We start from the raw sequence: 24026 nt of genomic DNA on the forward strand, positions 1-24026 counted from the left end.
TTTTCATATTATGACTCAACACAACCTTTGCTGGTGATACATTTTTCCTGTAACATTATCTTGCATTTTTTGAGTCACAAAATTCACTTTTTCTTCTTTCTTTAAAAAAAAATATATATATATAAAAAACTCCCAGCTAAGTAGTTTGACCTTTATCACCTGACATTATTCCACGTGGACTTGTTTTGGTTGTAACATAAATTTTGTTCTCTTAAAACAATCAAACTTTTTTCTTAAATGACTACACCCGCACAACACCCGAAGAAATTGGATCGTGTGTACCATTGCGCTCTACGTTTTATTAGTGGTTGTGGAATTCGTGTTCATCTTGATGCTGTTGCTCAGTGACTCTGTGCATCGATTCTCACACCGGTTTATTTTTTGTTTACAAATGTATGATTGGGCTCCTCCCGTCTGAGCTATGTACATACTGTACAAAATCAACAGTTGCTGGTTTTTGTGCTCTCCAAAATGCTTCAGCTGACCGTGCCGGGGGTCAAGGACAGAGCGAGTTTAACTGCGTTTAAATATGCTGCTCCCCATTTTCATACATTAACTTACAAAAGGATCCGACCTTTGCAGAACTTCTAATCTATTGTCAAGGAATGTGAAAGAAATACAATTGGACAATGTGACTGCTTGTAAAATTGGCAAATTTATTGTTGAATTATTTTGTATTGATAAATGATGAGGATTTTTTTTATTTATCATGTATTATGTAGTATGTATTAATTTTGTTTTATTGTTGTGTTTTTGCTGCCTATGTGGCCAGGTCACTCTTGGAAAAGAGATTTTTTTTTGACCTAGTTAAAAAAGGAAGGAAAAATAAAAAGATGACTTGAATCCGCATCCTCGTAACACTATCACTCCCCCCACCCTCCCTTGCAAGTTCGCTTTTATTCTTTATTAGTGTGACAAAATTTGACGTTCAAAGTGAATCAATCGAAATACCGCTACCGCAATAAAAGTGTTTTAAAACCCAACCCGGCGTAAAACCACCGAGTCGAACTCTGCATCTCCGTGACTTGTCCGACCGTGTTTACAAAGTTGCGCCACAGTAAATATTCATCATTTCACTGGAGTGTGGAACACAGTGTACATTGGCCTGTGTGTGCCTGTGTGCGCGTGTGTGCGTGTGCGTGTGTGTGTGTGTGTGTGTGTGTGTGTGTGTGTGTGTGTGTGCGTGCGTGTGTGTGTGTGTGTGTTCCTGTCCGAGAGTTGAAGCTGAGGTTTCCTGCATGCGTTCCCCTGCCGGAGTAATGGCCCAGCGGAGTCGAAAGTGATGAGAAGCTGGTGCCGGAGCCCAAACCCGGCCCTTATATGGCGCTCTGTAGCTGTTTTGCTCTCCTGGCCGCCGTCGGGCCTGCTCTCCAAAAGTGCTACAAGGTCGAAAAAGAGGAGAGGACATCTCCGAGAGTCAACATATTTACATATTTTTAGGAAAGTGGGGATATGCGGCAGAGTGCTGGCAGTCGAGGCGCTGGTCAGCGGGGACGGCCGAGAGTGGACATCTGGGCTGGGGATTTTGGCAAAAGGCCGCCGGCTCCCTCGTCACCTTATCGTTCCACGCAAACGAAATATTATCCGGCTGACGGCGCCGCGCCGCTCGTTATTGAACAAAGGAGATGTTGGGAAAGTGTCCCGGTGTGGAAGCAGACATGAGCAGGCGGCGGTGGGGAGTGACCGAGTGCAAATCCTTTGTTACTGTACTTCGTCGATTTTTTAGTACTTCACTTGAGAGATTTTTTTTTCTCCCCCCTTTCCTGACTTTGAGTTTGAGAACATTTCTTGGTCTCAGAGGGGAAGTAAAAGTAAACAACTGAGAAAATGTGGTTGCACAAGTATAGCATAGTATGAAACTTTTCATGAGCAAATTCAGTTAGTTCGAATTACTTTTTAGAATCGGGTTGTTTCTATTTTCCCCCCACCCCCAAAACTGCTTCATTTTGGTTTGGTGTTTATTAGCTTTAGAATTTTTTTTTAATACAAATGGAGTATTTCTGGAGTGCAAGATAATTAAAATAAATCGCAAAGTACTGTGTCATAAAGTAAAAGTAAATTCTGATTCCCAAATGACTGACCTTCTTTCTCATCTTGTATGGACATATAGAACCGTATTGGCCCGAATATAAGACGGTGTTTTTTGCATTGAAATAAGACTGAAAAAGTGGGGGTCGTCTTATATTCGGGGTCTAGACATTATACCCGTTCACGATGCTAGATGGCGCCAGATATCATTGAAGCGAATGCTGAACTTGACTCCCCAAGCCAAAGTGAACCCCTGCCACGAAGAATAAAAATGAAAAGAGCGGTAGCACGAAGAAGAAAAATAAAAAATAGCGGTAAGAAGGAAAAGAGAAGAAAATAATAGAAGAGATAACAGAAAATGGTGAAACGTAGTGACAATCTGGAGAAAAGTGGGTCGAAGATCGGCCAGGTTAACCGGCAGCTGAGGAGAAGTTATGATGTCATTTACATTTCAAAAACCAGAAGCCATTCATTTACGAATGTGATTGCACTTTAGATTTAAATGAGGCAAAATAACATGCTTTTTCTCTCAAATATATTGTTATAATCATTTGTTTCAGATGTACTGTAAATTATTTTCTGTATAAAAATTAATTTGGTGTTCGAAAAGTCTTAAAAACTTGAGTCTTAAAAAGAGGTGGTCGTCTTATAATCAGGGCCATCTTATATTCGGGCCAATCCGGTAATAGAGTACAGGAATAAATACATGTAAACTAAATTCCGAAAGCTCAACTGTGAAGTTAATCGACAGAGACAATAAACCTCGGACATTTTTGCTCCAGTTCTAGTTAGTTTTAACCTCTTTCGCAAAAATGAAATGTAGTTTCAATTATCTTTTTTTCCCAATCACATTCATGTTCAAAAGGAGTCAGTACACATTTAAAGTGCTTCTGATTAGTCTTCGATCAACTCCATTTGCTCTAGTAGGCTTTTCTTGACACTATTTTTTTGCTTTCTAGCAGAAGCCCGAAGCCTTTTAGCTGATTACTTCATCATTCGTTCCACCTTGTCCAAGGCCCCCAGTTCCACCTGGGGAAAGGAAAAAAAAAAAAAAAAAAAAAAAAAAGGAGGCCCGGGCTCCCAATGCTGCTGCCACCGCCGTGCTTGACTTCTAGCATGGTCTTCTTTTGGTGTTGAGTGGCGTTGCGTTTGCGCCAACCCTTTTGGAATCACGCCCCAAGAGTTCAACCTTGGTTTCATCGGCCCGTGACAGAATCCCCTAAACACATGTGGGAAAATGTGTTATTTCAATAGCGTTTGCAGGTTATAGTTCACAATGGTGGAAAAAAAAAGTTGCAAATGATTTATCTTCATCTCTTTTTTTTTTTTTTAATATCACAAAGCTTGGCATTTGAATAGGGCTGCGTAGACTTTTTTTTTTATATCCACTGCAAGTCATAATTAAGATCCGTTTCATCAGTCTCATCTCATCGTGCTCATCTTTTGGCCAGCCGAGTGCCCAAGGGAACCCCCGCGGCTTGTTAAAACACGCACACATCCACTCTTTCTCTCACCCCTTCCCCTCCTCTCATCCCTCATTGCTCCTGCATGTGCGCTACAGCTCCATGTTTCTCTTGGCAGAACTCTGCAGGCTGTCCCTGCGTGCCTGAAAACCAACGTTCTCCCTCTGGTCCGCGTCCGCCAACATTCACATTTCTCACATTTTCTTCCTGACTCTCTTTTTGCGCTCTCTCCCTCTCTTTCACTTTCAGCTGCAGCCTCCTCCTCCTCCTCACTCCTCTGCCAGCCCCGTCACGACAGGGTGGGACAAAGGCATCCTCTCGCTAACATTACATCCACATCGACACCCACCCCCCACCCCCTCCCCATGACCTGTCTCCCTTCCTCCGATGTCTGGCTATAATTCACTTTCCCCTCCATCCAGATCTTCTCTCTCTGGTGGATACTTACCCTTTTCGCTCTGACTGAGCGAGCCAGCAGAGTGCAGGTGTGTTGGACTGCGCGATTAGGTTTTCTTGGCACCCAGCAGCTTTACAACGCGTAGTTGCATCTGCAATTCTTCCCCTAAGTAAAGAAAGAAAGAAAGAAAATAGGTTTGAAGCGGTTCAATGACTTGATTCGATTTTTCCGATTCCGATTCCATTATCGATTGTTGAACAATTCCATTTTTTTAAATCGATTCTCTTTTTGATACTTTTTGAGTTTAAAAAAAAGAAAGGAGACTAATCAAGTAGACCCATTTTGTTTTATGTCTTAATTGTATGAAGATACATTTTTACCCTTGTGTTACAATTTCTACACTTTTTGTAGATTTTTTGCGTATTGTCATCTTTAAATCAAAGACAAAGCATAAAAATTGTGTGATATGAAATATTCCAATTCATGTTTTATATATATATATATATATATGTTTTGGTCATAGCACAGTACCACTTTTATTGTCCATAGAGGACAAAAATACAAAGAAAAAATAAGAACTATATGTGTATGTATAGCGCTGATGCCACTGAACATTTTGAGTGGTTGAAAGTAAAATAAATATTCAGGAATAATACTTTTACAATTTCTGTAAAACTTGTATGTTGCGTTATTTAAACTTATTTACATTGACTGCAGCACAAGGGATTTATTAAAAGTAACATGACCTGACAAACCCAACAGTGTGGTCTGAAGAGATCCACGTCCAAGGACGCCTTGATACTCTGTGGCAAGAACACAATGTCCAGTCATATTTCAACACTCATATATGATATAAGTGGTACAATGTCAGTAGTGCCAAAGTCGTGCCAAAAACAATCAACTTGAGTCCAATTGTGATCTGGAAAAGCTCATGGTAGACTGAAGCGAGTACTGCCGCCTTTGTCACCTCGAAATGTCGGATGACAGAAACGAGCTGGGACTCCCCGACGCGAATGTGTCTGTTCCGTTGCAAACCGAGGACCCGCTGTACCAATGAGTATGTTGCTGGCAGCCGACAAGTGTCAGTTTGGATGTCGCCGTGAGATAAGAAAAGGGCTCAGACTTGGCGCCGCTGCGCAGGTGCAACAACTGAGCGGGGGAAGTGGTGTTTGGAGAGTGGAACCTTTTTCCAGTGTGTGTGTGTGTGTGTGTGTGTGTGTGTGTGTGTGTGTGCTGACTGACTCACAACAGCTGTACGTGAATCCACCGCTGAGGTTTTCACCTCCATCCCACACCGCCTTCTGTATTTATAATTTCATTTATTTCTTCTAAACTTTAATACAGGAGTAGGGGGGGCTGGGGGGTGGGGAGGCTTGATTTCCTTGGAGAGGCCCAGCGGGGTCCGGGCAGTGCTGCGTGAACGAACGTTCTCAGAGAAGATGGAATGAGGAGGGAGGAGGAGAGAGAGAGAGAGAGAAAAAAAGTGGAGGCTGTCTCTTGGGTGCCCTTTTTTGCCATCCCATTTCCTATGCATCTGGTCTGTGTTTGTGCGAGGGGGGAGGAGGAGGGGGAGGGACGGGGAGGCCGTCTGGGGCCGATTAATATCCAATGATTTATAGGAACTTTTATGGAATCAAACAATAAAAAATGTGCATGTATGTGCACTCGTCCTCGGAGAGAGCGATGCTTTCCTAATTCGTCGGGAAGCAAAAACAAATTAGCGGCGGGTAAATTGGACACAGATGGAGGCACGAAATCAAAACGGGGAGGACGCTTCGGTTGGGGCTGAACAGTTAATTGAATTTAAATCGACATTGCAATGGAGTAGAATGCAATTTTCTAATCGCAAAAAAGCTGCAATTTGAAAAGAAAAAGAGCGAGCCAACACATATTGGAGCTTTAGCAGCATTTTTGAAGATTTTTCTGTGAATACAAAAAGAAAGAAATCCGACAGTGTATTTCCATAGACATCAATTATCCGCAGTTATTTACAGGCTGAGCGCGATTCCTCGTGAATAGTTAACTGCTTATGTATATTAGATTCATTTATTTATACTTTTTTTTTAACAGTGCATTGTGTTCTGCATCCTGATTGGCTAAAAGACTGTAGACCAATGTCAGCAGTCTTTGCGACTCATCGCTGTACAGCTTGCAAATATTCTCCACGACAAAACCCAAAATATCTTGTACAGTATTTCTCAAAGTTGTCAGAAAATGTTAATATTGATTTATTTAGATTTTTTTTTTTAAATGCTTGGGGATGAAAAAAGGTTTCATCTTCGGTTTGGTTACTGTATGGTGTCGAGATGATTTCAGTGCTGAAGAAGTTCATGTCCACATATTTACATTTCAATAGGGCTGCCACTAACTATTATCGAATTAATATGTCAATTATTTGGTCGATTAATCGAAGAATCTGATTTTGTTTTTTTTCAGATTCTGAATTTGATTTTTTTTAAAGAAAGTTCAAATTTCCAAGTTGGCCGTGCATAAAAATGCACAAACCACTTATTAATTCTGATTCAATTACTGGTTTGGTCCACAACATGTCTGAAAAAAAAATGTTGATCATTGTTTTCCAAAGTAAAAGCATATGTTTGAATTTGATTCAACAGAAAAGTAATCGGTTTGCTTTCACGGAGGACTGCACAAATCGGGTCATGTTTAATGTAGAGCAAGTGAAATTCCAAGCATTTGGACAAATTTAAATCCCAAAAAGGTATCGAAATGATTCATGGATTGTCAAAAATCATTCTTGACTAATTTGACAGTGGAGCTATCGTCGCACTTCTACATTTCAACGTTTCATGAAACATGAAAAGTAGAATTGGTTTGCGTTATTGTTATCTGATTTATTGTCATTCATCGCTTGTGTTTGAATACCTTGAAAAAATGATCGCATACTAAATCACGGTCGCAATATTGGGCGGGATCAGGGGGAATCGTAATTAGATCATTTTTCAAAATCGTTCAGCCCTACTCCTCGGTTACTGGTGGAGGGCGACGTTTGGGTGAAAGAGGGAAGAGGGTGAGCGAAAGGACAGGGATGATGTGGAGAAGACCAGCGAGTGGGCGGAGGACGGAGTGAGGAAGGGGAGAAGGGGGGCTAATGTGGAATCAGGGGAGTTCCCATGCCCTGTGCGCAGGAAGTGGCTTTAAGAGTGAGCATGTGTCCGCACTGTACGAGTGTTTGAGAGGGCAATGAGATGAGCAGACCTCTCTCTGGCACACAGCTGCGTTTCCTTGCCAACGAGACCCCCACCTCCCACCTTCCCAAACTTTTCCTCCCCATCCATTCTCATTACTCATGTGAGTGACACACACACACACACACACACACACATAGCTGACTTCCATCAAGCCCGCAAGCCTCCTGGCTAAGTGGCTGCTTGGTGAGCTGATGCGCTCGTCTCGTCTTTGCGCGGCTTTAACGCGAAACTGATTGGAGCGGTTGTCGCACCGCTAATAGCAGGGGTGGGCCACGTCGCCCCCCATTTGACTGTTGCGCACGCGGAGAGATCCTGACAAGTAAAGTGCATCCTCATTTGTAGTGGAGGTTTGCAGTATATCTGCGGCTTGGACGACATGAATTGAATAGCAATTGATAGGAGAAGTTGTTACAGTGCGCCCCCCCCCCCCCGCCCCCACTATTCGTGGGTAATAGGGAGCGTGCCGGCCCGCTAACAGGAAAAAAAAATCTAATAATTGACGGCTATTCAAGAGCACTGAGAAAAAAAAACCCTAAACATTTGGATAAGCATACATTTTATTTGATTTGATTTTTTTGGAAATGCTTTCTTCATATCTATCTCATTTGTTTTAATATTAGTTTTCTTTTTTTTAATGCGGGGTATTTCACAAGTTCTTCATCCATCCATTTTCTAATCCGCTTATCTTCAGGAGGGTCGCGGGGGGTGCTGGAGCATATCCCAGCCGTCTTTGGGCAGTAGGCAGGGGACACCCTGAACCGGTTGCCAGCCAATCGCAGGGCACACAGAGACGAACAACCATTCGCGCTCACACTCACACGGAGGGACAATTTAGAGTGTTCAATCAGCCTGCCATGCATGTATTTGGAATGTGGGAGGAAACCGGAGTACCCGGAGAAAACCCACACAGGCACGGGGAAAACATGCATACTCCACACGGGAAGCCCAGGCCCGGATTAAAACCCACGATCTTTGGACAGTGAGGCAGATGTGCTAACCAGTGCCGCCCATTTCATGAGTGCAAGATTTAAAAAAAGATACTGCATACGTAGACAGGCGTATACAAAAAGAGACCCGCAGATGAAAATCCCAAAAGCTCATGAACAAAATGAATTGAGAAGGACAAAAAAAAGGGCATTTTCGCTGTTATCATTGTTAGTTTCGTGAAGTAATTTCAATTGTGTGTTTTTTAAACAGGTTTTATTTTATGTCATTTATGTGAACATTTTTGTTTTCGACTTTAGTTTCAGTTATTTCATTGTTTTTTGTCAATTCTAATAACCTTGCTGTAACTCGAGGTGCCACTGCACCACTTATCGGGTTAAACGGAAATAAATGCAGACAAGATGACCTGGACTGACTACACTGGGGAACACAAATTTTGTTGGGTTCGGTCTGACAGCTGTTTTAGACTATTTTTTGGGGTGTGGAATCCCAAACGGGTCTCAGTTTTTCTCGAGCATGTTGCCACAGTGTTATCTGTCAATCACATGACGATTGCAAAAGTCAGCTACACATTTCAAATTCCTCTTCCAACATTCCCCTTAAAATTAATGTTCTGCAGATGATTTGTTTTAAAAATAAATAAATAAACGCTCATGTCCATGCACATGTGGCAAAGTAACCCTGTAACTGCCGTGAACAATCTCGGCGAAGTGGCTCTCTTCCACCACTTGCGACGATATTCAACAACACCAAATATTACTTTCCTAGCTTTGACACCATCATGTGGTATCTTTGGCAGTGCAGAAAGAACAAAACGCAAATAGGTGGATTCCTGAATAGTGAACCACGAATAGACAGGTTCAGTGTATTTTGATGAAACACAGACATCTAACCTTTTCAATGCTAGCCAGACATTTAAAAAAAGAGAACCGCTTGAGTGCCAGCTAATTGAGAGCACTCTGACTGATCTTTCAAGGCTCACAGAATATTGTCCCATCCATTATCTGAACCATTTATCCTCATTCCCCATCTCTTTCATCACAAAATAAATAAATACATACATTCGTAAGCCGCATTAAACCATGGGTTGGTTTTTACCCTAATCGCCTATTTTAGACCCAAACCACACACGTCCTCCACTGTAGAAAACAAGCTACACAGCAGAGACTTTGATGCTAATATTTGTTGCTTGAGTGACGCCTCAAAGATCTGAGCACTTTTTTTCTCCTATAAAATACCATCAGCAACAAAAATCTGCTTTGATGGCAATGTACAGTCCATACAAATATCACCAGTGTAACAATTTTACATTTGACACACTTGACAAACTATTTCCATGCTATTTAGTAGTAGTATTTAGTCGTGTGTGTGTGTTTCTGCATGTACTTTGTTATCGTTATATATACATATTGTATCAATCATCTTCATCTTTTCTCTCTTTTGTGTTACACTTTGTAATAGATTTACCACGATAAACACTTTGATCAGTCACAAGCTGCTTGGAGCGATAGTAGTTCTCAAAGTCGGCCAAGATTTAGGAGCTTTGCACGTTGTTGTGACACGTGAGCTTGTCGAAAAGAGATCCAATGCTGCTATCTGCTGGCCATAATTAATTAATGTTTGTTTGTTTGTTTTTTGTTTGTTTGTTTACCAGCTTAAAGATCAAACCACAGTTGGCCAAGTTTTTTCTCCGCCCACCCCTATATTAAAAAACAACAACAAAATAAATGTAGTTGACAGCAATTGAAGTCGACCGTGCGTCTCGTTAAATTCCCATTGACGGCATTTCGCGTTGAAATACCAATTCAACTGGTTTTAAGTTTGATTAAATTACTATGAAAACTCATGTGTCTCGTTTTAGATACCAAAAAACAAAACAACATTTTTCTGCCGTCCTGACTTGAGAGCTGGCGTGTCACAGCCAGTGGCTGTAGGCAGCTGCGAACAACCACTTTTCAGTATGAATGACTTCCTGCTCTATGGGTCTGGACTTTGTCAACCCACCAGCACAAATTGCTCCCCATTCTCAGCCCCTAAAGTAAAAATCTGTTTTTTTGTTTTAATACATTTTATTGCTTGTTTTTGATGATGGGAGGATGATCTTGAAAAAAAATCACATATTAAATCGAAGTTGCATAATTGAGGAGGAAAAAAAATCGTTAAACCCAACCCTCTTCCCACTCTCAATCCCACAAGTGTTTTTTGCTGGTAAACTCTCCCCAACGCCCGCCCACCTTCCTCATCCCATCTCTCCGCACTCCCTTGGCACTGCCACCCACACATCACTTCCAGTTGAAACCCCCCACCCCCACCCAAACCTCCTTACCTCCCCTGCTGGGTTTGATTTGGTTGATGAACCCCCCCCGACCGCCCTCCCAACCCCCTTCCAGGTCACGGTCAGCGCCAGGAAAGAGACAGGGGCTTCTGTTGCACGTTGGCAAGCCGGCGGAAAGCCGAGAAGAGATCCGCTGGAAACTCCATCAGTGGCTTGGATGGCCCTCAGCTGTGCTGCACCGACAAGCGGAGAGTGCACTTTGAGCCCCCGCTGTGTTTGTCTTTCTGTCACATTTGAATAGCTTCTCAGCCCTTCAACAGAACAAATGGTGCAGAGAGAAAATATGGTGAGTCCCGGCGGTAACGGAAATGATCACATTAATGTACAAAAATACAAACGGCACTAAAGTGGAGCTGTGTCACATCTGCAAAATGTAACTTCTCTCACTTTTGCATGATTATAAAATATGCGAAAATGCGCGTCTATAAAATACCACCAACAACGAAAATGTAAGTTTCATGGAAAAAGAACATATTTACAATGAATCACCAGTGAAATCATTTGATATTTGAAAAACGTAAACTACTTGCGTGCAAATTAGTAGTGGTAGCATTTAGTAGTGTGTGTGCGTGAGTGTGCGCGAGAGCATCATGCTATGCATATGTACATTACATCATCACTTCTAAATTGAAATAATCTGCTTCATATTTTCTCTCTTTTGTGACACTCTTTGGAGTCGTTCTAACATAAGACTTTGATCAATATAAGCTGCTGGTAACGGTCACGTTTCCAGAGACCCGGCATGTTCGCAAGCGTGAAGCAGTGTTTTGATACACCGTGATCTCATCCGAAAGAGACCTAATGCTGCCATCTGCTGGTCATAATAAATATTTTTGTTGTTGTTGTTGTTGTTTGTGTTTACTTTCCAATCTTAATGATCAAACCAAAGTTGGCCAAGGCTGTTTTCCGCCCATTTCCATAAAAAACTAAACAAAATTGAGTTGATGGCAACTGACATCAACAGCGCACAAAGAGTTAAGCAACAATGTCAAAACACAAACATAGACCGACCATTTAACTCTACTCGCAGACATGGATTTTTTGACCTCTGCAAACAACAACTAATGTTACTGCCCCACGTGGACAAGCTGCTCACATTACAACGAACAGCACAATTAAATAAAGTGTGACCATTATTTTTAATTGTATTTAATTGAATTGAAATAATGCTGTGATATCGTGATATTTTTAAATGTTTATGCTTTGGTATAAATAATAGCCCGAGATTCCTAATAATTCTGCCGTTATTATTTGTGTGCCGTCGAATTAGCCTAAAAAGTGACATTGTGACATGAGACAACGGAGTATTTAGGAAATGAGTGTCAAAACCGTCTTCTTCTTTGCTTTCCTCCTACCCATCGAGAGTGTACTGAAGGTTAAGTCGCTATCGTGGTTTCACAATGAGACCGTTCACTCCTTTGGGCGTGTGAAAGTGCATTCTGCCTTTGCCGCCACTTGCCGGAAAGGCCTCCATGTCTGCATCACAACCACAAGTTCAGAAAGATAACTTGCGCTCGCTTCATTGCAGCAAGGGACAGTCGGGAGTGACAACAAGTCTTCATGTTGAACCTGCGCGTGCACATGCGTGCACGTGCGTGCACGTGTGTGTGTGAGAACATGAGACACTTCCACCCTTGTGGTACTGCTAAAATGCGTATTTGTGACCACACTGAACGAAGAAAACGTGAAAGATGAGCGTCAGAGATGCAGTGGAGATATGTCTGTGGGTACATGCACACCCAGATAAATTTATGCATAGACACACACACACACAAACCGACACACACACACAAACATACATGCAAGCACACAACAATGTCAGGCAGTCAGTCAGGAACCCACAAGTTTCACTTCTGCCTGGTGTGGCAGCACTCTTGAAACACCACAGGCACACCGGGGTTAAGGTTCACGTGCAGGTCAGGCGCGAACACACACACACACACACACACACACACACACACACACACACACACACACACACACACACACACACACACACACACACACACAGTGCTTTAGGGGTAAGATGTTCCCAAAAAAAGAAGCCTGAGGGACATTCAGGGAGAGGAAAAGGCATAAGAAAAGTGGTGTAGGAATGCGTCAGCGCGGTGCCAGCGTGTTCACGTCGCTCACGCGAGACAGAGCTGGTGAGACTGCTCAGACTTGCCCGCATCACCACAGGGCAGGGAAAAAGGGAGAATGTGTGTGTGTATATGATTTGAAGATGACATACACACACACACACACGAACACGCGCACACACGCACGCTTAAAATAACATGGGGAACTTGACCCTGGGAACCAAGCGAAAGCTCATTGACACCATCACACTGGTGAACAGGCGAGCGCAAAAGCGAAAGGCCTCTGGCGTGTGAGGGGCAGTGCACACCTCTTCGTTTGTGACAGACTGACAGACAGACAGTGTGTGTCTGCGTGTGCTCGTGTGTGCTTGAGTGAGTGGCTGTGGTTAACTTGGACACGTCTGAGGGGTGACCAAATGTTTCCCATGGCCTTCTCATTATGTCTCGTGATTGGTGCGCGTGCGCGCACACACACATTTGATGTAACTACACAAATACCAGTGAAATTGAGAAGACGCAGCACAACCGTGCGTCATTCACACACTCCTTGAGGGTGTCAGTATGTCAGTCAGCTCCAGGCAGCAATTTCAGTGTCGCAAACATCCTCAGCAGCCTGCCTGTTACAGGAGGAGCCTGCCCCTTAGTGGCATAAGCCTGTAACTGCATGTAGCAAGTGCAAAAGTCAACAGGGACGAACGTTGCCTTTTTTTGTTTTGTTTTGTTTTTAAGTTATCGCAGACACGGACACACAACTACAAATTTGACAGACTTTTTATTCCCAAATAATTATCATGTGAGGTTCTGATGAGGACAAACTAACACTTAGGGAAGACTGCAGACGTGAAATGAAGTCAACAAATGTATTTATGTACATTTCAAACTAATGCCAATACACACGTCCTCAGATCCTGTAGTTATACGATTATGTGATTGTTGGTTTGTTTTTTCGCTTCTAGCGTTGTTGGATCTCATTTTATTGCAATATATTTCATAAATTCACTATATTGTACACAAATAAAATAATCATGACGAAATACATAAAATATAGTAATAATTTTTGATACAATGTTTTAATGATTGTGCTATCCTGAAACACGTCTTACAGATTCCTTATTTTAGTAGCACTATTTAGTGTTATTTAATGTTATCCTTACTGAGAAAATCCATACATCCCTCCATTTTCTGAACCGCTTTATCCTCACAGGGGTTGCAGGGGGTGCTGGAGCCCATCCCAGCTGTCTTCGGACAGTAGGCGGGGCACACCCTGAACCGGTTGCCAGCCAATCACAGGGCACACAAAGACGGACAATCATCTGCGCTCACAGTCACACCTAGGGATAATTTAGAGTGTTCCATTAGCCTGCCATGCATGTTTTTGGAATGTGGGAGGAAACCGGAGTACCCGGAGAAAATCCACGCCTGCATCGGGAGAACATGCAACCTCCACACAGGAAGGCCAGAGCCGGAATCGAACCCTGCACCTAAGCACTGTGAGTCTGACGTGCTAACCTGTTGCCCACCGTCCCACCCTATGGAGAAAATCTAACGTTTCTTTTCCTCTTTTTAAAAAAAAAAAAGAAAAGAGAAAAAAAAGTGATGCAAAAACAAAAAACACTGGGTTTCAAAAAACATAATTTTCACATCTTGGCGAATGTGGACATTGTGAATATTCGGTTCCAAATTGTTTTTACTCAAAATGGTGAACGTCTTTTTATACTGGTGTGACAATTGAGAAGACCCCCCACCCACCCCCCAAAAAGGGACTCTGACTTGTTTTTTTGTTGTTATCCTATCCTTATAACAGATGTTAACTTGTTTTACATATGCTTGAGAATTTAGAAATGCCGAACGACCAGCCTGTTTTATTGTTATGTTTAACTAATAACAGTGGCTAACATGTTCAAAGTTGAGCGTAACAAACTTCAGATGAAACGTGTTTTGATGTGGCAAGGAGAGATGTTCACTTCTCTTTATACTTGCATGACAATTAGGAATGGGAAGAAATGAAAACATGATGAGCTGTTATATGGCCTTTGCCGACCTTGCTCGATCCACACTGTTGCGAGCATACATATTTGCAATACGGCAATCAATCATTTTGAAATACCGGTAATTGTTTTTTTATATTGTGGTTTGAAAGCAAAAACAAACAAACCAAAAAGTCTCAAACATCTCATGACCGTGACAAAAGTATTGGGACGGGTAAAAAAAAACATGCAATTGCTACTGTATGCTAAATAGATGAATGGATATTTAAAATAAAAAACCCATCATTTTTATTTTTAGACATAACTATAATAATAATCATCATCATAATATTTTTAAAAAGATATTTACATAAAATCTACAACAATTTAAACAGTAAATGCACACAGAAACAATCTAAAACAAAATACAAATGCTGGACATAACCCGTTTCTTTTTATTCCGTTTTGGTCAACCGTGATGCATCATTCATTACCTGGTACGCAAACATGGCATTAGGCCTTCATGTGCGAGTTGAGACAGCGCAGACCAAGCAGAGCTTGTTTAAAGACGTCGGGCATCTGAACAGTGGCCATTAGTCAACGGCTTTAATACGCCGACGCGCATCAACAGCAGCGGGGAGAATTAAAACACATTTAGACGGTAGCCCGAGAAGGCACACCAATCACCTGCAGTATCAACACAATGTTGAGAGTGTTTCCATAGATTATACACACTCACTTGGAGGTGTGTATACAGTGGACGGGCTCTGCCACTTTGCCGAGTGGTGATGTCATTTATCTTGCTGATAAAAAGTCTACACACCCCTATTCACATGAGTTTCCCCCCCCCCCCCCACGGCCATTGAATTTGAAAAAACATTGAATGTTTTTTACAAGTTAAAAATAAAAACAACGAATGAAATCATGCGGTTGCAGAAGTATGCACACCCTCTTGTAATTTGGATGTGGCTGTGTTGAGAATGAATCAATCACATTCAAAAGTATGGTCATTAGAAGCCAGCACGCACTTTGCCGCCATTTCAAATGACCCCCGATTAACTAAAAATAGATGTTCGAGTAGGTTTTCCTGAGCTTTTGCTTTGCTTTCTACCAGAGACGCGAAGGTCTTGTGCTTGACTGCGATTTCGAACCGTTCGTAAGTCCCTCCAATTTGTTGAGGAGTTACAGCTGAAGAAAAACAGACACTGTTCATGATGCTGCCACCGTCATGCTTCACTAAACTGTTAACTTACCTCCCTTATACTTTTACACCTTTTGGGATTTTAGTCAAAAAGCTCAACTTTGCTCTCATTGTACACATCCCAAACATATTTCTCATATATTTCATATGCAAGATTCAGCTAATTTACACCTTCGAGGATGAGCAACCACTCGTAAACAAACTACACTTGAACACAAAAATAAATATTCAGAGTTTCATTCATCCATCCATCCAACACTTATCCGTTGTTGGGTCGCGGGGGCAACGGCTTTAGCAGGGAAGCCCAGGCTACTCTGAGTTACAACTAAGAAATTAGCACTAATCGACACCCTTGATAATATTCCAGCTGCAAGTCTTCTTTACGATGATGGCTCACCTATCTTTGGGCAGTTTGTCTTCGCAGCGCCTTTCAAGCTTCATTAGGTTGGATGGGGACAAAGTCATTTTCGGATCTCTCCAGGGATGTTCAATCGATTCAGGTTTGGATTCTGGCCGAGCCAAGTTTATTCCCAGAATTGTACTGAAGCAACTCCTTGGATAACTTAGCAGTGCGCCTAGTGTCATTGTCCTCACATGATTTTCTGGGTATTATTTTGAAAGGGCGGGAATCAATGTATTACATTTTAAAATACGGCTCTAACATAAAAAGAAGTAGAAAAAGTGACGTGCTCTGAATATTTTCCAGATTCATTATACCCCATTTATACTTGAACGACAGTTATTGTTAAAAACATGACATTTTCACAGGCTAACAATCCTCTCTCATTGCTACGCTAACAAACTTGCTAACAATGCAACTTCTCCATTTCACCTCGACTGAAAATTGTCAACAAATCAGAAGTGATGAGATGGATTTTTTATTTTTTATTTTTTTTTGGCCAGACATTCATCAGCCTGAGGTGACACCCTAATCACTTTGGCAATTGGGGATTTTCTTTCCTCCCGCCATGAGGTTCACATTTGTGGCTTTCGATAGACAAGATCGTTGGATCGATCAGCGACATAAACATTCAACGAGGAAATTTTATTACTTTGGTGACAGCTGAACTTTTAACTTTGGTCCTTCGTCATAGTTGAAATATAAACTTAAACTGTAGGTCTGAACAAATAAAATAAGCTTGTTAATACACACAATGAATAGCTGACATATTACAAAATAATGTTTCTCACTGGTCAGCAAAACCTGGAAAACTGTCTTAACATACTCATTAAAAAGCTACCTGATAAGGTTATAACATAACCAAACTTTGCCCGTGTCAGTAAAATGTAGCTAGCTAGATCGTATGCTAGCAATCTCATTTGGAACTGCTATCCAAACTTTTGCAAGATTGTTTTTACGCTTACTTGTGACGCAACAATGCCTAACCTAAGACGGTAGTAATGAACACACTGTAGCAAGCTCTGCTGCTTTACAAGTGAAACAGTTCCTTTTTGTAATACCCAAGACATGGTACTTGGCACTTCTCGTACGACTTTGGCAAGCTAATTGGCACCTCTAGTTTAGTGCATGACCAAATAATTTGTCTTAAGCATGAAAGCAAAACGAATCGCAAGTCAGCAAAAGTTAGAGAGCTAGTTATAAATGCTTAGCGCTACTGAGCAAAGGTTAGCAAGCTAGACAATGTGCCAAGTTGCGAGCTGATTTCCTTCAATTTCCCAATAGTTTGCTTTTTGCACTTGTAAACACAATTTTAATGAACCATTTTTTAGGCTAACTCCTTATATATCATGATATTTTATTGAAAGGAGTTGAAAATAATTGAAAAAAAAACAGTGAATAGATTCCCCATAATCATGAAACAGGGATTTTTATCTCCGGTGGCTTCAACCTTGAATCCCTACTGTCTTTGATATTAAATATCAATGATAAATAAACGCAAACGTGATCCCTCAACAGCAAGGAAAAGGTACACAAGTCATTTACAACATTCATAATGCACAAATAGTGCAGTGACGCGCAATTTAATGTGCTATAGCAGCTACGCTTTGACAGTAAAAAGGGGTGTTCTACTATGAAGTGGCCTTGCCTGCGTAAGAGTCTTGCTCGTTGTGTGTGTATGTGTGTGACGTGTGTGTTAATGACGACAGGCAGTAACCATAGCAACAGCTGCCATGCCATTGCTGTGGCTTCTCGCTACCCACTGGTAGCCAGAGCAGTTAAGGCACTACTGGAGTGAGTCATGATAAGCAAAATTGATTACCCTCAATTCCCCGAGAGTGAGCTGCACGGATTTAATGAAAGCTATTTCCTTGATAAGGCGACACAAACATTGGACTCATGTCTTTGTTTCACTGTGATTTGAATCCTCAAAGTGAACCATGCGTGCCGTAGTAGATGCGAGTAACAAAGCATATAGCATTTAGTTGCGGCATGGCAAAATTATTGTCGTCCTGACGACAGCGCTGCTTGCTTTGGTCATGATGAACAGGAACTCATAAATGGGGGGGGGGGATTCATATTAAAGGGGGCCTGACGCAATTAATTATTATTATGATTATTTTGTTTTTTTTGGAGGGGTGGCTAATGGAAATTAGAATTGAATAAATGATTAAAGCAATTTGAAATATTAATAAATCAAAAAGCCTAAAAATATCTACACGACCATGACAACAGTATTTGGACAGGTCACCGGTGAAAAATAAAATAACATGAGCAGTTGCATGCACCTTTGCAGTTTTATTGGACAGCGGGTTAGATATGTAAAAAAAGATATATTCAGGTAAAATACAAATAATTGAAGTTAAAAAATGATAACATAAAAAAAAACCAAAGCAAAAATAATAATACTACACCAGATTTATGGATATTAATCCAAGCCTTTCCCGCAACTTTAGAAGCATAACTTGTCCAACTTGGCTTAAAATGCTGAATCATTTAATCATACCAAAGAATTATTTTGAAAAATAATCAAATTGTGTCAATCACCCAATATTGCGACTGTGATTTGATATGGGATCATTTTTTGAAGGTTCTCCTCTCATGTATTTTGTAATAACCACAAGCAATAAATTAACTTGCATGACAACAAATGACACCAGATTTATCATTCATAAATGTTTTACTTAGACCTACGATAAAATAGAGGCAAATTAACTATCAATTGATATGAAAGAGAATTGATTTTTTTGTGTCTATATATTACAACAAGAATCCAAACAGGTCAGGAAAAGCCACTCAATAAATTAATACATTATATCGATCTATGAAATGAAGCAATTTTTTTTTTTGCATTCTCTTGCATTGTGATGTTGATTTGAATTCAATTAACAGTTCATGATAATAAATAATGATTGATGACTGCATTGCCTGCTGTTCCTTTTGTGTCAGACATGTGATTTGAGAGACTGCCTCTCGTCCGTGAGTTGAAAAGGCCCTTGAGACATATTTGTAATTGTTCTCCTCAAGTGCACGAACCTGATTTGACAACGGAAAACCTCAGCGGTCTCCACCTTGTAGCGAAACCTTGCTCGTACATGCAGTAAATTGCTAGGCCGGCCTTATCGCCACATGGAAGCAATACCCAAACATGCACAAACCCGCATCTTGAATCCATTTTCTTGAGAATCTTCCACATTATTCCAAATCTTACCTTGCCCATGCCGTGTGCAGCTGTGCGCGAGCATACAGGTGCTATCCAGGCATGCAATCCCCTGGCCTCCCGGTCGTCCGACGTGCCGAAGTCTGTTTGAAAGGCAACGAGAGACAGCGTTGGTCAGCCAAGTCAAAGTCAAGGCCAACAACAGCTGCTCGTGTGTTTGATCTGGAACCAGAACGCGACAGCACATCATAACCACGTCCAATCAGGCTCTCTGGAACGGTGTAAAAGTCAAAGGAGGAAAAATATAAAAACAGAGAAATGCATCTTGGCCGATTGTGTTGCGGGAGATTGCTGAATGAGGGACTTCACAAGTGTACGTACGTTTTATTGGCGCACAAAAGCCAATGGAAGTCGTGACTGAATGTGCGAGAGCGCTTGAGTAAAAAAAAATGAAAGCCTAAGAACTAGGCGCAAAAATGATGCCCAAATCGTGGCCCCTCATCCCGGACACCTTGAGATTTTTATCAGTCATGGAATCCAATTTGGTCACGCACCACAAGAGACCTGTTATTTCTTCTAAGCCAATCAGCAAAGAAAGCTTAAAAAAAAAAGTTATATTCTTCTGAAAAAAGTATTAGAATCATAATGTTTTTGTAAAGGGTTACATGGATATCTTTCCTCTTTTTACTGCAAATAAATATAAAATAAATCATGCTCCTGCTTTTGCATGTTATAAACAGGAAAACAAAATGTTATTATTTAGTTATTATTTTAGTATTTCCTTTGCATACTGTATGTATATATATATATATATATATATATATATATATATACACACACACACACACACGCACGCACGCACACACACACAAAATAAATACATTTAGATTTAAAATATAATTTTGTCACCAGCAAGTTAAAAAAAGAGAGACAAACTTTTTTGAAAATGATGAAATATAGATTCAATTGCGTCTAATAAAATCAGCTCAAAAGTAATAAGAAAAGTAAAAATATTACAGTTTAAAGTATAAAGTATAAAATACAGTTCAAGATTTGTTGAATGTCTTCTTGCGGTTTACAATGATAAGTAGCCCGAACTGTTTCAAACAGGCATTCTAATTGTATGCGTCTCATGGGAGGAAATTACAGGGAAAAATAATAATTACAACAATAAACTAACAAATACATGTAGTTTTAAAGTTGAGGAAGAATATAAAAAAAAAATTCAAAACTTTTCTCCTGTCTCTTCTTTTCTTTGTGGCCCACATTTAAATGTAGAATAGGTGGAAGAAAAAAAATGCAGGAATAATTTTAATTTTTAAAAAACAAAAACTAAACAACCATTCATACATATAAAAAGTGTGCGAAGGTAGCTTTATCTCAAAGTCAGAGTTGTTTGTCATATTTAAAAAAATAAATCACAATGTGACCAAGCAGTGAAAAACTTATACACTCACACACACACACACACAAACAAATTGGCTGCGGCGTTGCGCGTCCAATACAGTATAACGCTGATCTTTGTGAAGTCTCGATTTAGCATCTTCACTTCCTCCAAAATGAAGCGCTGTCAGTGATAAGTTACACTTGTGGCCCGCTGCTCCACGGAATGTAATGAGGCATAAATCATCCGGCGGCTGCTCATTTACTTTTGGCTTTTAATTAGCCCTCTAAATGTGTGTGTGTGTGTGTGTGTGTGTGTGTGGAGAAGGGGGGTTTGGGGGGGAGCCCACAGAGTGCACCCACAGGGCAAAGTCACTTGCACACTGCAACACTTTCGCAAAGAAGCAAAAAGTCAGTTTTGGAGCAAAAAGTCATCTATGTCATCTTTTAAATTTGAACATTGAATTTATTTGCCATTTCGCTCCACAGCTCTGTGTCGTGCCATCTTTGTAAATTATTTTATTGTAATTTTTTTGAGGGGCGCCATTGTTTGTTTGTTGGCAGGACTATGCAGAAATGACTTTCCATGACATTTTGCGGAAGGGTGGGGCAAGGGCCAAGGCAGAAATATTATTTTTCCAAGAAACATTTTTTTTCCTGCCGCTGTGTGAGATTATTTTTTTCTTGTTTTTTGTCATTTAAATTTCTCAAGTAATTTTGGTGGTGGTGGGTGAGGGTTGACACTTATAGGATTTACATTCAGGACATTCTTCGACAGATCCTTGAAAAAACCTCGGAGGCTACTTCACCATCCTAAAGAAAAAACACATTGGTGGGCCGGTGGACAGACAGACAGACAAAGAAATACATGCAGCATTCTACTGGTAAATTCCCATTCCAGATGGGAGATTAAAAAAAAATGGAAGCAGAAATCCATTGTTGGATATTTCCATTGCACAGTACATATGATTGGATGAAATCATGATTAAAATATTATTGTAACTTCATTAGTAGCTAGAGAGCCGTAACAATATCATGACATTTGTTGATAGAAGTCTATTTATATACGTCCAACAAACCACACAGGTACATTTTAGCGATTTGATCACATGCAGCAATCTGTCAAGTTTGCCACACAAATCTGCAATAACAGTATTTGATGTCATGTTGTATTTACGACGACACTTCGCTCACATATTTGCAATTCACCACGCCACAAGACAATATTTCCCCTGAAGCGATGTTTGCGACTCAGATGAAGTGAAACTAGTCACAAAGACGGCACACCGCAACGGGCGACGGCCAAAAGGTCGTGACCCCAGGTCAAACGAGTGCGAAACAACCTAAAAGTCAACCAAAAGTGTCATTTCTAGAGAAGAACCCGATATGCTGGGTCCCGTGTGTCTTCCCCATTGCTCGCCACTTCCTCGTCTGTGAGGGAAGTGGGCCAGTGCCAAGGTCAAGTGTTTGACAGCCAAACTCGCCACATTCCCACAAGCTCAGCGACGGCCGACGTGACTCTCGCCATGGCGGCTGACCACAGGGCGCGCGGCGTGCGTCACGACAAATACTGTACATTTGGACAGATTTGGTGTGTGACTCGGACCGTTTCGCTGAAAATAACACCAGTGACCAAAAGGCATAAAATAAATCAATCAATCAATCATACTCAATACAGTACAACCACCGCTCCGGTCTTGTTACTGCAATTTATCATTCATTTTAAGTGACTATGTAGTAAAAGAAAAAAAAAGAAAGATAAATGCATTCTTTTATTTAATTAGTTGTTTTGTCCGAAAAAAAACCCCTCAATAAATGTATTTTCTTGCTCGAATGATAAGTGTTTTGTTGTGAAGCGTCAGGTTGGCAGTGTTGCAGACTACGGACTCAAATACGCAACAGTGAAGTCGCATTCCCTTTTGAGGGTGACTCCTAGGCGGCATCTGATTCACTTCCTTTTACAGGTATATATAATTGTACACTATTGTTTTTTTCATGGTGGCATCGGATCAAAATGTTAGTTCAACTTCTACAACCGCTTTATCCTCACTAGGGTTGCTGGAGCCTATCCCAGCTGTCTTCAGGCAGTAGGCGGGGTACACCCTGAATCGGTTGCCAGCCAATTGCAGGGCACACAGAAACGAACAAGCATTCGCGCTCACACTCACACCTAGGGACAATTGTGTTGAGTGTTCAATCAGCCTGCCATTCATGTTTTTGGAATATGGGAGGAAACCGGAGGACCCAGAGAAAACTCACGCAGGCCAGAGGAGAACACGCAAACTCCACACAGGGAGGCCGGAGCGGGGATTGAACCCGGTACCTCTGCACTGTGAAGTCGACGTGCTAACAATGTGTGCCTGACTTGTGTGTGGGCAGCGTGGGATCGGTTCCCACGAAGCGACGGTGTGCATGTGGGTGTGAATGGTGGCTTGTCTCTATATGTGACCTGTGATTGGCTGGCGACCGATTCAGGGTAGTCTGCCTTTTGTCTGAAGTCAGCTGGGATAGGCTCCAGCAACTCCCCACGCCACCCTCTTCATGATAAGCTGTGTTGAAAAAAAGGGGGGGGGGGACAGGGGGATGAATAGATAGATAGATAGATAGATAGATTTTTTTTTAAATAATCACCTGATTAATCGGTTGGCAGAATTTCACTCTGCCAAAAATCTGAATCAGCCTCGGCCTTAAAATAATGCAGATCAGCTGGGCCCTACAAACTGCACACAAGAGGCCCTGGGATTCGGACCAAGAACCATTTGACTGCGAGGCAGAAATGATAACCATTAGGGAACCGCGCAACACCATGCGGCAGCCACGCTGCGTTTAGAACGCTATATTTTGCCACAAAAGTGCAATATTGACCACAGACGCACTGTATTTTGCCATATTTTCAAAGCAATTATGGTTTTGCGGTGAAATTATTTTCATAACAAAGCTTTTTTCTCCTCCATAAAAATATGGCCATTTTCGACAAAACCAATCATCTTTCGTTGAAAATCCCACTAGACTGTTCTAATGACAGGCTGCACGCAGGGCAAGTGCCACCAGCTTGGAGCAGAATGACCGTTTCCAAAAAGCACAACCCGCAAATGCACCAAGTGCCCCCTCCCCCCGTGGCCCCCCTCTGCGCGCGTCTCCTTGTGGAGCACACCGCCGCCAAATTGAAAAGGACACCAATGGGCGGCTTTTGAGTGTGTGTTGGCACATCGTGGGGAGAGGTTGACCAGAGCGAGATTACACAGGCGCGTGTGCGGCGCGGCGGTCGACGTGCTGCCTCTAAATCACTCCGGATGAGGCACTGGCGTCGTGACCCGGGCGCACTCACTCACTCACTCACTGCAGGAATGTTTTGTGGAAACGTTCACAAGATAGAGTCATGCTGCTGGCAGCACACCTGCAATGTGAAGGGATATCAAATATACATGCTGGCCCTTCTCTTATTTGTTGTTGTAGT

The 24026-nt window shown here is 41.5% G+C and overlaps 2 long non-coding RNA genes across 2 annotated transcripts; both read right to left on the minus strand.

The window, feature by feature from the left end:
* Window positions 1-2546: 2546 nt before the first annotated feature.
* LOC147197498 (uncharacterized) lies at window positions 2547-10313 on the minus strand. Its single transcript, XR_015102554.1, has 2 exons — window positions 3940-10313; window positions 2547-3247 (listed from the first exon to the last, which is right to left on the minus strand). It is a non-coding gene; the product is annotated as an uncharacterized LOC147197498 (long non-coding RNA).
* Window positions 10314-10438: 125 nt separating this feature from the next.
* On the minus strand, window positions 10439-23318 carry LOC147197499 (uncharacterized). The gene is made up of 4 exons (XR_015102555.1): window positions 23201-23318; window positions 23019-23118; window positions 19238-19329; window positions 10439-10628 (listed from the first exon to the last, which is right to left on the minus strand). It is a non-coding gene; the product is annotated as an uncharacterized LOC147197499 (long non-coding RNA).
* Between the last annotated feature and the right edge of the window lie 708 nt (window positions 23319-24026).

The sequence above is a fragment of the Hippocampus guttulatus genome, chromosome 12 (genome assembly GCF_054856545.1).
Source record: "Hippocampus guttulatus isolate MCC_2025c chromosome 12, RoL_Hgut_1.0, whole genome shotgun sequence".
NCBI lineage: Eukaryota > Metazoa > Chordata > Actinopteri > Syngnathiformes > Syngnathidae > Hippocampus > Hippocampus guttulatus.